This window comes from Ranitomeya variabilis, chromosome 2 (genome assembly GCF_051348905.1).
Source record: "Ranitomeya variabilis isolate aRanVar5 chromosome 2, aRanVar5.hap1, whole genome shotgun sequence".
NCBI classification, from domain to species: domain Eukaryota; kingdom Metazoa; phylum Chordata; class Amphibia; order Anura; family Dendrobatidae; genus Ranitomeya; species Ranitomeya variabilis.
The window spans coordinates 363,767,176-363,782,887 of NC_135233.1; the positions used below are offsets into that span (position 1 = coordinate 363,767,176).

Sequence of the window (15,712 nt, forward strand, 5' to 3'; positions counted from 1 at the left end):
TGAACAGAGTGTGTGTGAATGGCTGCAGGGCTAAGAAACTATCTGTGGTGGTCCCCATACTGAGTAAAGAGCTGTGCGGGCCAACAAACTGCATGTTGTGGTTATAGGGGACATCATATTGTGTGTGGGGCTGTGGGAGACATGATACTTTGTGGGGGGTTGTGGGTGACATACTGTGTGTGACGGCCCTGACACTGACTGTGGGATCCATGGGGGACATTATATTGTGTGTGCTATATACAGTATATAGGTGTGTTATGTATGGGGGCCATCATACTGTCTGGGGGCACTTTAGGGGCAACATGCTGTGAGGGGGGAATTATCCTGTTTTGGGGTTACTGTGTGGTGGTATACTTTGCTGGAGGTATCGTGGTGTCATCATAATGTGAGCAAGGCAGTACTGTAGGGGGAATGCACTTTTGGGGGTATTATGCAGTATAAGGGGCAATTTTTAGGCCAAGGGCCAAGAAAGACATATAGTAGTGAGAACACCAAGGGACTTCAATATTACAGTGTACCTTTTAGGACTTTTGATATGGGACTCCATGATTTCCATGTACACCACTGGTTGGACCCCCAGCAATTGATGAATTACCCCTTATTGTACCAGTGGGGGATAACTTATGTGCTTGCACGCATGAACACATCTCCTTTCATTCCACATTTACGGTGGTTTCCTTATCGTCACTTGGCCCGATGCGGCTCCTGGTGATTACAATAACTGACCTATTTAACACCATTGAAAGCAGAAGTGAAAATGTATAAATTGCATTTATTTATAATCAGGAAGAGGAAGCACTACACACAAATGAAGATTAGATCCAAAAACAGATTACAGAACTGTACAGACGGAGGAGGCTGGCTACAAAGCCGAGCAGTGCAAACTACACACAGACCATCATCTTATTTACAGACATCCAACATTAAATCCTTAAAGGAAAGCGGACTGCATATTATTACTTATCACAGCAGTGGTATGGCTGTATATGTGCTTGTTTCCCAATCAAAATGATATCTTGTTTGTAGAGATACGATGTGCCAGTCATGAGAAATCCAATGTAGAAGTCATATGTAAATCATCCTGAAAGTGCACTAGGGGGGTGTCAATGCACTGAAAATTCACTGACACACCCCCAGTGCATTTCCAGCCTAATCTGCGTATAGTTTCTGTGATCGATTTCTCACGACTAGCACATCACATCTTAAAAAAAAGTGATGATCTTTATTGGCAAAACAAATGCCTTGACAGCCATATAATTACTACCTTAAGAAGGGTGCTGACAGGTTCCCTTTAAAGGGGTATCCAAATGAGACAATGGGGCAAATTTATCAAAACTCTCTAAAAAAAAACTGTCTAAAAAGTACCCATTCTTTCAGCATGGACCCGGACTCATCAGCAGGTTGCCATGGCTCTACATAAAGAGTTAAAAGGACTCATCTTTAAAGGGGCTGTCTGAAACTGAGTGATTATTGACCTACACACACCAGACACCATCGATTAGCCGAAAACTGCTCTAGGAGCAGCAGTAGCTAAGAAATATGAGGTGGAACACCGCAGCCTTGTACATTGGTGAGAGGCATTGGCCGAGTACTGCACTTTATCTCCAATTTAAGAGATCCTCAACAACCTGATTTTGATGACCTACACTTAGCTCATGAATAGTTCAGTCCTAGACAACCCCTTTAACTTAAGATGTATTGGACTTGGGTACTTTGGGGTCTACCTGAAAAAAAGGGGGCCATCAGAAAAACATGTGCATGGTACACTTTTGCAAATGATGTAATAAAGGACGGGTCAACGGATGTGACATCAGTAAGTTGGGGGTGGGCTATGATGTCACAGCCAGAGTGGCATTTGGGAACGAAGCAGGGGCCCTGGGCTACAATAAAACCACCTACCGTAACTAATTATTTTTAGCCAGCTTTTCTCATCTTTTCAAAAGCAGTCTATATGAAATAATACGCCATCCAATATCAAGGTACTACTACTGCATACTGTGTTAAAACACTTCCATATAAGACTCATGTCCAAATAAGACTTTCTTGGACAGACCAAATAATAGTGCCATACAGTGGCTAAAGAATATCCACAAAGTGACCACATAATGTCGCCATATATATCAGTGAAATGCAGTAGAGTGGATTGTGCAGCTGTAGTTGAAAAGCGGCGCGGGTCTCTGGCGTCAGGTCAAAGGGGGGCGGGTCTCTCTGGCGTCAGTCCAAAGTGGCGCGGGTCTCTCTGGCGTCAGGCCAAAGTGGCGCGGGTCTCTCTGGTGTCAGCCCAAAGCGGCGCGGGTCTCTCTGGCGTCAGGCCAAAGTGACGCGGGTCTCTCTGGCGTCAGGCCAAAGTGGTGCGGGTCTCTCTGGCGTCAGGCCAAAGTGGCGCGGGTCTCTCTGGAGTCAGGCTAAAGCAGCGCGGGTCTCTCTGTCGGCAAGTCACAGCTGCGCGGGTCTCTCTGGTGTCAGGCCAAAGTGGCGCGGGTCTCTCTGGCATCAGGCCAAAGCAGCGCAGGTCTCTCTGTCATCAGGTCAAAGCTGCGCGGGTCTCTCTGTCGTCAGGTCAAAGCTGCGTGGGTCTCTCTGGCGTCAGGCTAAAGTGGCGTGGGTCTCTCTGGTGTCAGTACAAAGCTGCTTGGGTCTCTCTGGCGTCAGGCCAAAGTGGCGTGGGTCTCTCTGGTGTCAGTACAAAGCTGCGCGGGTCTCTCTGGCGTCAGTACAAAGCTGCGCAGTTCTCATTATATCAGTAGGTGTATTTGTCTACCAGGCGGCAGCACAAAGCAAAAGACTTGTGTCAGACTTTTTTGTGAAAGTGTCTCTTAAAATGTTGCAACTTTTTGACATTATTATAAAGGGAATGATAAATCCTCATCCCTTTACCCAATATACCCAGATCGGTGCTGGTACCAAAATTTGGGGCAAAAAAACCAACTAATTACTATAGTCAATCCTTATGTACTTGTTCACACTTTGCATCTTTGTTGCATTTTTTTTAACCTGGGGAAAAAACAACAGAGTTTTAAAATAACAGCAAAACAAATTAGATTTCTAAAATCTCATTCACATGGAGAGCTTTTTTCCTTGCATTTTTTAATTTCAATTTATTTTAAAAAAAAACAACAACAAAAAAAACAGCATGTCCCCTCATTCAGCGTTTTTACTGCAGTTTTTCTCCATTGAGTTCAAAATTGTTTAGTAGCAAAACATATTTGCGTGCAAACTTTTGAACCTACCCAAAAGCCTCACTAGTCCTCCAGAGATTAAATTGTCTGGCCACCACTAGGGGGCATAGGTTGGCCTTTAATGTGCCGTTTACTTTGTGATGAAGTTCGCTGTTTTTATCTTTTTCTATATTGTCTTGTTCAGTGTGAACATGATTTTTGTCAAATTTTTTTTTCACAGTAGGTGATTTACATGCATATATGGTAAAGTTACAGATAAAATGTACTTTTAAGACATTCCAGGAAGAAAACCTCAAAAAATTATATATTGTGGTTTTGTCTTTATACACAGACGGCAACAAACACCACAACCTAAATGTACAAAAGAAAGAAGAAATGTAAAATTAAATAAAATAAAGTTAAAAGGGGTTTTTCTCAATTAGTGATGATACTAGAATATGTTCTCATTTTTTGATGGACTGGCTAAACCCTCACCATCCTTAAAATAAAGTAACTGTAGGGCTAGTTTAGTCTGATGAGTGGACCCTCATTCTACTGATTAGTGAGGGTCCAGGGATCTATCGACCATCATAGACACTAAAATTGTAGGAAAAAAAAATCATCTCTACGCCCTGATCCCTTAGTGCAAGGTTATTTCCTACAATTTTTTATTCTATAATGGTTTACAGATCCCCAGATCCTCAATGAGGGAAACTAAGTTACAGCAGCTATATTGCTTGCAGAATGGTGAACGAGATTCACCTCCCACTCAGAAACAGTGGATAGTATGATAATTGGGACAGTTCCGGAGCATGATCTCTTGGTGCACATACCAGTATAATATGTTCAGGAACTATCCCAATTCTCATGCTGTGTAACTTGTCATCCACTGTCTCTGAGTGGACAGTTCCTCTTCTTTTGCATTCTGCCAGCAATATAGGTAATGGTACTTCCTTTCACACATTTTCCATGCCTTTCTGTTTTGCCTGCATGAAGTATGAAAGACAGGAGAGCAGCGCAAGAAACAGACAGGAGAGCAACACGAGAAACAGACAGGAGAGCAGCGCGAGAAACAGACAGGAGAGCAGCGCGAGAAACAGACAGGAGAGCAGCGTGAGAAACAGACAGGAGAGCTGCGCGAGAAACAGACAGGAGAGCTGCGCGAGAAACAGACAGGAGAACAGCGCGAGAAACAGACAGGAGATCAGCGTGAGAAACAGACAGGAGAGCAGCGCGAGAAACAGACAGGAGAGCAGCGCGAGAAACAGACAGGAGAGCAGCGCGAGAAACAGACAGGAGAGCAGCGTGAGAAACAGACAGGAGAGCAACACGAGAAACAGACAGGAGAGCAGCGTGAGAAACAGACAGGAGAGCAGCACGAGAAACAGACAGGAGAGCAGCGTGAGAAACAGACAGGAGAGCTGCGCGAGAAACAGACAGGAGAGCTGCGCGAGAAACAGACAGGAGAACAGCGCGAGAAACAGACAGGAGATCAGCGTGAGAAACAGACAGGAGAGCAGCGCGAGAAACAGACAGGAGATCAGCGTGAGAAACAGACAGGAGAGCAGCGCGAGAAACAGACAGGAGAGCAGCGTGAGAAACAGACAGGAGATCAGCGTGAGAAACAGACAGGAGATCAGCGTGAGAAACAGACAGGAGAACAGCGCGAGAAACAGACTGGAGATCAGCGTGAGAAGCAGACAGGAGAACAGCGCGAGAAACAGACAGGAGATCAGCGTGAGAAACAGACAGGAGAGCAGTACCGGGAACAGACAGGAGAGCAGCGTGATAAACAGACAGGAGAGCAGCGCGAGAAACAGACAGGAGAGCAGTGCGGGAAACAGGAGAGCAGTGCAAAAAACAGACAGGAGAGCAGCATGAGAAACAGACAGGAGAGCAGCGTGGGAAACAGACAGGAGAGCAGCGCGAGAAACAGGCAGGAGAACAGCGCGAGAAACAGACAGGAGAGCCGCATCAGAAACAGACAGGAGACCAGCGTGAGAAACACACAGGAGAGCAGCCTGAGAAACAGACAGGAGAGCAGCGCGAGAAACACACAGGAGAGCAGCATGAGAAACAGACAGGAGAGCAGCATGAGAAACAGACAGGAAAGGAAATTCAGAAACAGACAGGAGAGCAGCGTGAGAAACAGACAGGAGAGCAGTACCGGAAACAGACAGGAGAGCAGCACCGGAAACAGACAGGAGAGCAGCGTGAGAAACAAACAGGAGAGCAAAGCAGGAAACAGACAGGAGATCAGCGCGAGAAACAGACAGGAGAGCAGAGCAGGAAACAGACAGGAGATCAGCGTGAGAAACAGACAGGAGAGCAGCGTGAGAAACAGAGGAGAGCAGCGCGAGAAACACACAGGAGAGCAGCGTGAGAAACAGACAGGAGAGCAGCGTGAGAAACAGACAGGCAAGGAAATTCAGAAACAGACAGGAGAGCAGCGTGAGAAACAGACAGGAGAGCAGAGCAGAGCAGAGCAGGAAACAGACAGGAGATCAGCGCGAGAAACAGACAGGAGAGCAGCGTGAGAAACACACAGGAGAGCAGTGTGAGAAACACACAGGAGAGCAGCGTGGGAAACAGACAGGAAAGGAAATTCAGAAACAGAGAGGAGAGGAAAATCCAAAACAAAGAAAAGAGGAGGTTAAGAAACAGATAGGAAAACAGGTCAGAAACACAGGTGAGCAGAAACATCAATCTACCCCCAATTCTTGTGATCCATCTCTAGAGACAGATTACACTTGACAACAGGCATTAGATAGCGAGATAAACAGAGGGGACACACCCAGTGGTTTGTATATTGGAGGGATGTTTTAGGGGTAGGACCATATAATTTTTTAAAGAGGTGATTTTTGTATCACATCTAACAAATCATGGAATCAAGTAGCCTGACAGTCCGGGGATGAGAAGACTCTTTTGACATGCCATAATGTTACTTTGTTTTGCCCAATTGAATTCTGGATACTGAGACCCCCACCGATCCCTGGAATGAAGGGACAGTAGTGGCTGGCTGGGCACTGTGCCTCTCCAGCTCCCCGTATTTGGTGCGGGGTTAGCACTATACATAAATTGGACCGTATACTTTCCACAAGTTTGTAAACCACTCATTCATAGAAATAGGCATTCATAGACATAGGCACATTAGTTCAGGCAACTAGCTGTCTGCTCCCAGTGCGGAGGCGGCAGCTGACCTTTAACACCATGAAAGCACTGGGAGGGAGGACTGGTTTAATCCACTTCATGTCCCCTTATATTCACCATGCAAGTATTTCTACTTCTCAGTACATTCTCTGTTGTAGCCGCATGTATGAACCAGAATGAGGAGCAGCAACAAAGCGCATTCCACACTATGGAGCACCCGACACATAACACATTTAGTACAATTTAGTGTAATACTTCATTTCTCCCGTGGTGGCCCTGTCACAGATTGCTCGCTCTGTCTCTTACGTTCCCGTGTACAGCATGAGAACAACTGATGCAAAGCTTTTATGCTTATTAATAGGAGCCTCGGAGACAAACTCCACAATATACAGAGGGTTCTTACAGACGACCAGTCACTCAACAGAAATATGTTTTGTTTTTTTTACTGAATCTGGCGATGTTTTAATTTTGATTCTAGGCCTCTCCATTCCTGAGATATGGCCCCCTCTTCCCTGAATATAAATCTAGCCTTGTTAGCCAAGTGGGCATGGTCATCAACTCTTCTCTGTGGGCGTGTTCTTGAGGACCACGCCCACTTGGAAACCATTTTAAATTTATGTACAGGAAAGAGAGGGCCATATCTCAGGAACGGAGAGGCGCAGGAAGAAAAGAAAAACATCGCTGGATTCAGGAGAACAGCTGCATTTGAAACAGGGTAAGAAGATGACAAATTTATAGCAGATGACAGGTCCCCTTTAAAGGGTTTATAATCGAGAAATAAAGAATTACACTGCACCCAATGAAGACAATGAGCTAAGCATGAAATGAATATAGCAGACAAATAGAGGTGCAGTCTAAACCACAAAATATGGAAATGGGGATTGGAATAGTCTTTTCACAAGGGCCAAAGGGACATTTTGGGCCCCTACAGAGCGAGATCTGTCGCAGCACATCTGTTTGTGTCCAGTGTCTATACATAGAACTCAGCTGTTATTTTCAGGTCATGCTGCTCAGCTATGTCATGAGTAATGAGACACCTAGTTTACACACTGCAGCTATGTACCAGCCCCAACCACAGAGACGTCTGGAGATTCCCATGTATTGACCCATATTATAAAGCATTCTAGGCTGGGTTATTTAAAGAGAAGAGGACACCACCAGAAACACTATTTACCTGCAGATACAGTGGTAAATCATGAATGGCCGGATTTAATGGAGCAGCGGCTACAGGGAGGAAATGAAGTTACATCCTCCCTGCTGCTGCTCGCTTCCAGTCATAGGGGCGGTGCAGGGAGCTGTAACAGTCACCACTTACTACACAATGAGTGCGGCTGAAATCATTCCCCCGCACTTTGATTGACAGCCTGATCTGCAGCTTGTGTGTGCAAAGCAGGCTATCAAAGTGCTGGGAAGTGATTACATTGTATAGCGAGTGGTGGCTCCTGGCACCGCCCCAATGACTGGAAGTGAGTGGCTGCAGGGAGAATATAACTTCAATTTCTCCCTGTAGCCACTGCTCCATTAAGCTGGCCATGCATGATTTAAACACTATCTGCGGAATAATTCTATATTTGCAGGTGAATAGCATTTCTGGAGATGATACATTTTCTTTAGTAAGAAAGTGGGGCCTTAAACTATCCCTGGAGCTGGGACCCTAACTATCCCTGTCCTGAGGGTACTCTTAAAAGGTAGAGGCCCGAGTCTCTGACCTTGCGATGAAACTGTAAAAACCCTAATCTGTCCCCACCCCCACACATGAGGCATGGGACAGAAATAAAAGGTAAACCAGACACAAAGACAAAACAGGGATAGCAGAAAACCTCTATCATACAAAAGCACTAACCAACAATAGGGAGGAGAATAGGGACAGGGAGGAATAACCTAAAAGGGAACAGGGGATAAACACCCACGTACAACAGCAACCTACAGAACATCACAACTCAAACTAACTACACTGCTCAAAAAAATAAAGGGACACTTAAACAACAGAATATAACTCCAAGCAAATCAAACTTCTGTGAAATCAAACTGTCCACTTAGGAAGCAATCAATGACAATCAATTTCACATGCTGTTGTGAAAATGAAATAGACAACAGATGGAAATTATTGGCAATTATCAAGACACCCTCAATAAAGGAGCGGTTCTGCAGGTAGGGACCACAGACCACATCTCAGTACCAAAGCTTTCTGGCTGATGTTTTGGTCACTTTTGAATGTTGGTTGTGCTTTCACACTCGTGGTAGCATGAGACGGAGTCTACAACCCACACAAGTGGCTCACGTAGTGCAGCTCATCCAGGATGGCACATCAATGCGAGCTGTGGCAAGAAGGTTTGCTGTGTCTGTCAGCGTAGTGTCCAGAGGCTGGAGGCGCTACCAGGAGACAGGCCAGTACACCAGGAGATGTGGAGGGGGCCCTAGGAGGGCAACAACCCAGCAGCAGGACCGCTATCTCAGGCTTTGTACAAGGAGGAACAGGAGGAGCACTGCCAGAGACCTGCAAAATGACCTCCAGCAGGCCACAAATGTGCATGTGTCTGCACAAACGGTTAGAAACCAACTCCATGAGGATGGTCTGAGTGCCCAACGTCCACAGATGGGGATTGTGCTCACAGCCCAACACCGTGCAGGACGCTTGCCATTTGCCACAGAACACCAGGATTGACAAATTCGCCACTGGCACCCTGTGCTCTTCACAGACGAAAGCAGGTTCACACTGAGCACATGTGACAGAGTCTGGAGACGCCATGGAGAGCGATCCGCTGCCTGCAACATCCTTCAGCATGACCGGTTTGGCAGTGGGTCAGTAATGGTGTGGGGTGGGGTGGCATTTCTTTGGAGTGCCGCACAGCCCTCCATGTGCTCGCCAGAGGTAGTCTGACTACCATTAGGTACCGAGATGAGATCCTCAGACCCCTGGTGAGACCATATGCTGGTGCGATTGGCCCTGGGTTCCTCCTAATGCAGGACAATGCCAGACCTCATGTGGCTAAAGTGTGTCAGCAGTTCCTGCAAGATGAAGGCATTGAAGCTATGGACTGGCCCGCCCGTTCCCCAGACCTGAATCCGACTGAACACATCTGGGACATCATGTCTCGCACCATCCACCAACGTCACGTTGCACCAAAGACTGTCCAGGAGTTGGCGGATGCTTTAGTCCAGGTCTGGGAGGAGATCCCTCAAGAGACCATCCGCTGCCTCATCATGAGCATGCCCAGGCATTGTAGGGAGGACATACAGGCACGTGAAGGCCACACACACACTACTGAGCATAATTTCCTTGTCTTGAGGAATTTCCACTGAAGTTGGATCAGCCTGTAATTTGATTTGCCACTTTGATTTTGAGTATCGTTCCAAATCAAGACCTCCATGGGATATTAATTTTGATCTACATTGATAATTTTTATGTTTTATTGTTCTCAACACATTCCACTATGCAGTGAATAAAGGTTTACAAGTGGAATATTTTATTCAGTGATATCTAGGATGTCGTATTTTAGTGTTTCCTTTATTTTTTTGAACAGTGTACTTAGCTTTAGTACACAACACAGGAAGACGAATCTCCAATAGCAAGAACAAACTCCTATTCAGCACAGCGTAAGAGAAAGGAAACAAAGCTTTCACTGGCAGGACAGAGAGGGTCTGGCCAGGTTTTATAGGGAAAGCTAATGACCAGACCAGAAGCAGCTGAAATGGAGCTGCATGTTTCTGACCAGCATTGAAAGGTTTGTTAACCTCTTCAGCACCAAAGGAAACCAAATTCATTTACAGTGGGATCCAAATACACAGGCTAAATGGAAGATCTGCGATTCACAATATGCATCGATCTTCTACCCCCAGATCTCCCAGGTTGGCGTGACACACTCGTGACACATGCTTTATACTTTGTACAGGAACAATTCCGCCATCAGAACGTACCTTTAAAAAGGACCTACCAGGTGATCAAAAAATTAAGTTAACTTACCTCCCTTGTAAAACTCCCTGAGCTCCCCCGATTATGCCTATTTTTCTATTTTGTTCTGCGTTGCTCCATTGCAGAGATAACAATTATTGCTTTTGGAGACATTTCGGAGACTTCTCTGGGGACTTTTACATCAGCTCTGAAGCTGATCTAGCAGTCTCAGTCTCAAACAATGCCTAGCTGTGATTGGCAGCATCACAGGGGGGCAGGTGGAATCGCACGCCCCCAGAGAAGATTCTGAAGAAGCGGGCAGTTGTACTACAAGCAGAGATTTCACATACTGCACTCCAAAAGCATAAAAATTTTAATATCTCTGCAATGGAGCGACGCAGTGTGAAACGAAAAAAAATGGCAGAATCAGGGGAGCTCAGGGATTCTTACAAGATATTTAACTTTTTTTTTTCTTGAACAAGTGTCAGATCCTTTTTAATATTCCAAAATTCTGTATCAAGAGATAAGAGTATTATAGGAGGTCAGATGTCGTAAACTCACAGACAGGCCGGACTGGGAATTGTGGCTGTAGTATGATTAAGAGAATATGGGCGCTATATGATTCTGTCATGGCAATAAAAAAGCTGGACGAAAGCTGCTTTACGAGAGGCTTCTATGGGAGGTTTGCAAAATTGTTAAAAGAGGTCTCCCTTGTTTCACTGTATGACAGTGTGCCATAAAGGGGACTGAAGAGTTTTCGAGAGTTAAGCTGACCATAGACACTAGTTAGCTGACCTTTTATCAGACAACTATCTCTTCCAACTTTCCCTCCTGCGGCAGCCAATCTACCCTGATCAGGCAATGAAATTCCAACTGTTCCATCCTGCTCTGGTATCATCTGTCGGGGAAGAGTCAGGAGGTCCCGATATACATCAGATGGTTCAGCCAATTTTTACATTTAATGTGTATGTGGGTCTTGAGATTTTCATGACTTATCCTGAGGATAGTCCAGTGCAAAAAAGGAACAGCATGCCATCCAGGTGATGAAAGATTAAAACAGCTTTATTCTGCCATGATGCAACGTTTCGACTGTTTCTTTATCAAGCATGTACAAAACATAAAATGGCAGCCTTATATAGTGTGGTGGCACCAATCACTCACAAGGTACATCCACTTTGCTTAAATATAAAATATATAGTTACATTTCTAAACACCAAATTTCCAATATATAATCAAATCCACTCTTAACATAAAACACATAAAAAGAAAAAAACACAGCAAAGAATTTTACAAAAAGCAGCAATGTCAGAAAGACAACCAATCACATATAGATCAAGGAATGTTGTTATAGAAACCAAATCCCAATCAGGACTCACCCCATCATTTGTTTATATCTCTAACCAATCGTTGCCCCCAAAATCCTTGGTGCGCAAACCGGCTAATCAGCGCTACTCACACTGTTATGCTGTTTCTAACATGGGACTCCATTCGCCGTCACCCAGTCTGTGTACTCGCGCATGAGCAATGGAGAGCTGGCGCCAGGAGGCACCCTCATGATCAAATCACATGACCGCTCCCTGGCACAGCGATCCACGCGCCCGCCCACTCCCGGGAACAAGCGTTCTGCTATCCCCATGGTGATATAACCACCTAGCAACATCTATATGAAGCCACCCATTTCAAGAGCCACACTATACACAATAGTATATGTTCACAATGAACAATCACCTCGGACCTATCCATGTCAGCGGAAGTACACACCTGTAGCTCAGACCCCCAACATAAAAAGATGTTTTTTACAGCGTATATAGCCCAATAATATGCACGGTAAGTCCTGCAAAAAACTTTTCATCTTTATTGTCACATGACTGTCAGGAGAGAAAAAAAAGGCATGGGGAAATATACAGACACTAGATGGTGGCTCGATTCTAATGCATCGGGTATTCTAGAATATGTATGTATGTATTACGTCGCGCTGTGAGTGGGGGTTAAATTCCGCGATAATATCGCTGATTGGTCGCGCCCGGCTGGCCGATCAGCGAAGCGTGGTTCAAATCTGGCACCAATTCGCGGCCAAACTGCGCCTGTCCCTGATTGGTCACAGCTGGCCGGGCACGACCAATGACCGAAGTGGTGTTTAAATACCGCGCCAATATCGCTGATTGGTCACGGCTGGCCGTGCGCGACCAATGACCGAAGCGGTGTTTAAATACCGCGCCAATATCGCTGATTGGTCGCGGATTTCCGTGCGCGACCAATCACTGAAGCGGTGTTTAAATCCCGTGCCAATATTGCTGATTGGTCGCGCCCGGCCGGCCGCGACCAATCAGTGAAGCGTGGTTTAAATCCTGTGTCAATGTGTAGTATATATCACAGCCACGTAGTATATAGCACAGTCACGTAGTATATAGCACCGCCATGTAGTATATAGCACAGTCACGTAGTATATAGCACAGCCCGTACTATATAGCACAGCCACGTAGCTTATAGCACAGCCACGTAGTATATAGCAGCCACGTAGTATATAGCAGCCACATAGTATATAGCAGCCACGTAGTATATAGCACAGTCACGTAGTATATAGCACAGCCACATAGTATACAGCACCGCCATGTAGTATATAGCACAGCCACGTAGTATATAGCACAGCCCGTAGTATATAGAACAGCCACGTAGCATATAGCACAGCCACGTAGTATATAGCACAGCCACGTAGTATATAGCAGCCACGTAGTATATAGCAGCCATTTAGTATATAGCAGCCACGTAGTATATAGCAGCCACATAGTATATAGCACAGCCACGTAGTATATAGCAGCCACATAGTATATAGCACAGCCACGTAGTATATAGCACAGCCACGTAGTATATAGCACCGCCATGTACTATATAGCACAGCCACGCAGTATATAGCACAGCCATGTAGCATATAGCACAGCCACGTAGTATATAGCACAGCCACATAGTATATAGCACCGCCATGTAGTATATAGCACAGCCACGTAGTATATAGCACAGCCCGTAGTATATAGCACAGCCACGTAGCATATAGCACAGCCACGTAGTATATAGCAGCCACGTAGTATATAGCAGCCATGTAGTATATAGCAGCCACATAGTATATAGCAGCCACATAGTATATAGCACAGCCACGTAGTATATAGCACAGCCACGTAGTATATAACACAGCCCACGTACTATATAACAGACAGCCACGTAGTATATAGCACAGCCCGTAGTATATAGCACAGCCACGTAGTATATAGCACAGCCACGTAGTATATAGCAGCCATATAGTATATAGCAGCCACGTAGTATATAGCAGCCACGTAGTATATAGCAGCCACATAGTGTATAGCAGCCACATAGTGTATAGCACAGCCACGTAGTATATAGCACAGCCATGTAGTATATAGCACAGCCTCGTACTATATAACACAGCCCACGTACTATATAACAGACAGCCACGTAGTATATAGCAGCTACGTAGTATATAGCACAGTCCGTAGTATATAGCACAGCCACATAGTATATAACACAGCCCACGTAATATATAACACAGACAGCCACGTAGTAGATAGCAGAGCCACGTAGTATATAGCACAGCCACGTAGTATATTGCATAGCCACGTAGTATATAGCAGTCACATAGTATGTAGCAGCCACATAGTATATAGCAGCCACACAGTATATAGCACAGCCACGTGGTATATAGCAGCTATGTAGTATATAGCACAGCTCACGCAGTAAATAACACAGCCCACACAGTATATAACACTGCCCATGTAGTATATATCAGTCACGCAGTATATAACATAGCTCACGTAGTATACAGCAGTGTGGGCACCATATCCCTGTTAAAAAAAAGAATTAAAATAAAAAATAGTTATATACTTACCCTCCGGCGCCCACCGCTGCGCGCGAGCGGCGAGGCTGCCGCCAGCTTCCGTTCCCAGAGATGCATTGCGAAATTACCCAGATGACTTAGCGGTCTCGCCGCTCGCGCGCATCGGTGGACGTCGGAAGGTGAGAGTCAGTGACAATATCTGAAAAACAAATTAAAAAAAATTAAAAAATTAATAAAAAAACTGAAAAAAGAAAAAAAAAACTTAGAAAAATCAGCAAATATACCCCAGAAAATGCCCCCTCTACAAAGGATTCATGATACACAAATCTGTAGATTGTAATCAAGATTGAGCCCCCTTGGATATAGCGTACCAAGGGTGGAGATCCATATCATTTCTTTCTTCTTTAAAATCCTCAATCTATCACCTCCCCTCCTCTGTATTGGGATATCTTGACGAAACACTGGTTTACTCCAGAGTGGTTTACTGTCAATAACTGATTTTGCTTTTTTTTCCTATTCTTTCTTACAGAAGGGGACGGAATTTGAAAGATAGACTTGTGAAATCGGATGTGGGGTCCTTTAAAATTTCTATACAGACCACTTTATGGTAATTTTCCCTGCCTCAATTGTGCATGCTGTAGTAATATGCTTAAAGGTGACTGTTTCTATCACTCCCATACTGGAAAAAAATTCTTTATTAAGAACAGATATACCTGTACTTCTAGTTTTGTGATACATCTACTGGTGTGCCCGTGTGGGATGATGTATGTGGGGGAGACGACGATGGAAATAAACGGATAAGTAAACATAAGAGCACAATTAGGACTAAGTTGATAGATCTACCTGTACCAAAGCATTTTTGTAAGTTTAGGCACTCTATCTATCACCCTAAATCTAAGCTGATTGACAGTGTCCCAATACAGAGGAGGGGAGGTGATAGATTGAGGATTTTAAAGAAGAGGGGGCATTTTCTGGGGTATATTTGTTGATTTTTCTAAATTTTTTTTTTTTTTTTTTCTGTTTTTATTATTTTTTTTTTGTATTTGTTTTCAGATATTGCCACTGACGGCGGGGAGTGAGAAGCTGACATGGGGAATTGGAGCCTGGAAATTGGACCCTAATGTTATTCTAAATATGTCTGTATATTTCCCCATGCCTCTTTTTTTGTTCTCTCCTGACAGTCATGTGACAATAAAGATGAAAAGTTTTTTGCAGGACTTACCGTGCATATGTGAGTGTGCATGTGAGCGTGCATGTGTGAGTAGCGCGAGTACACAGACTGGGTGACGGCGAATGGAGTCCAATGTTAGAAACAGCATAACTGTCTGAGTAGCGCTGATTAGCCGATTTCAGCACCAAGGATTGATTGGTTAGATATATAAACAAACGATGGGGTGAGTCCTGATTGGGATTTGGTTTCTATAACAACATTCCTTGATCTATCCTGAGGATAGGTCATCATAATATCAGATCGGTTGGAGTCCAACACTCTGCTCTCCAATTTAATACTGATAATCTATCCTAAGTATAGCTCATCAATATCGAAGTCCTAAAAGCCCCTTCATACCAAGATGTCTATTATGTTACAGTGTTTTGACATTAAGGCCAGAAGGGACGGAGGTTTTTTGCCCTTCCATGCTCCATTGGTCAGTTTCCCTTTTTTGC

The 15,712-nt window shown here is 44.7% G+C and overlaps 1 long non-coding RNA gene across 1 annotated transcript; it reads left to right on the forward strand.

Moving 5' to 3' along the window:
* Positions 1-11,471: 11,471 nt before the first annotated feature.
* On the forward strand, positions 11,472-15,264 carry LOC143809426 (uncharacterized). Its single transcript, XR_013222272.1, has 3 exons — positions 11,472-12,027; positions 14,577-14,654; positions 15,101-15,264. It is a non-coding gene; the product is annotated as an uncharacterized LOC143809426 (long non-coding RNA).
* Positions 15,265-15,712: the final 448 nt, after the last annotated feature.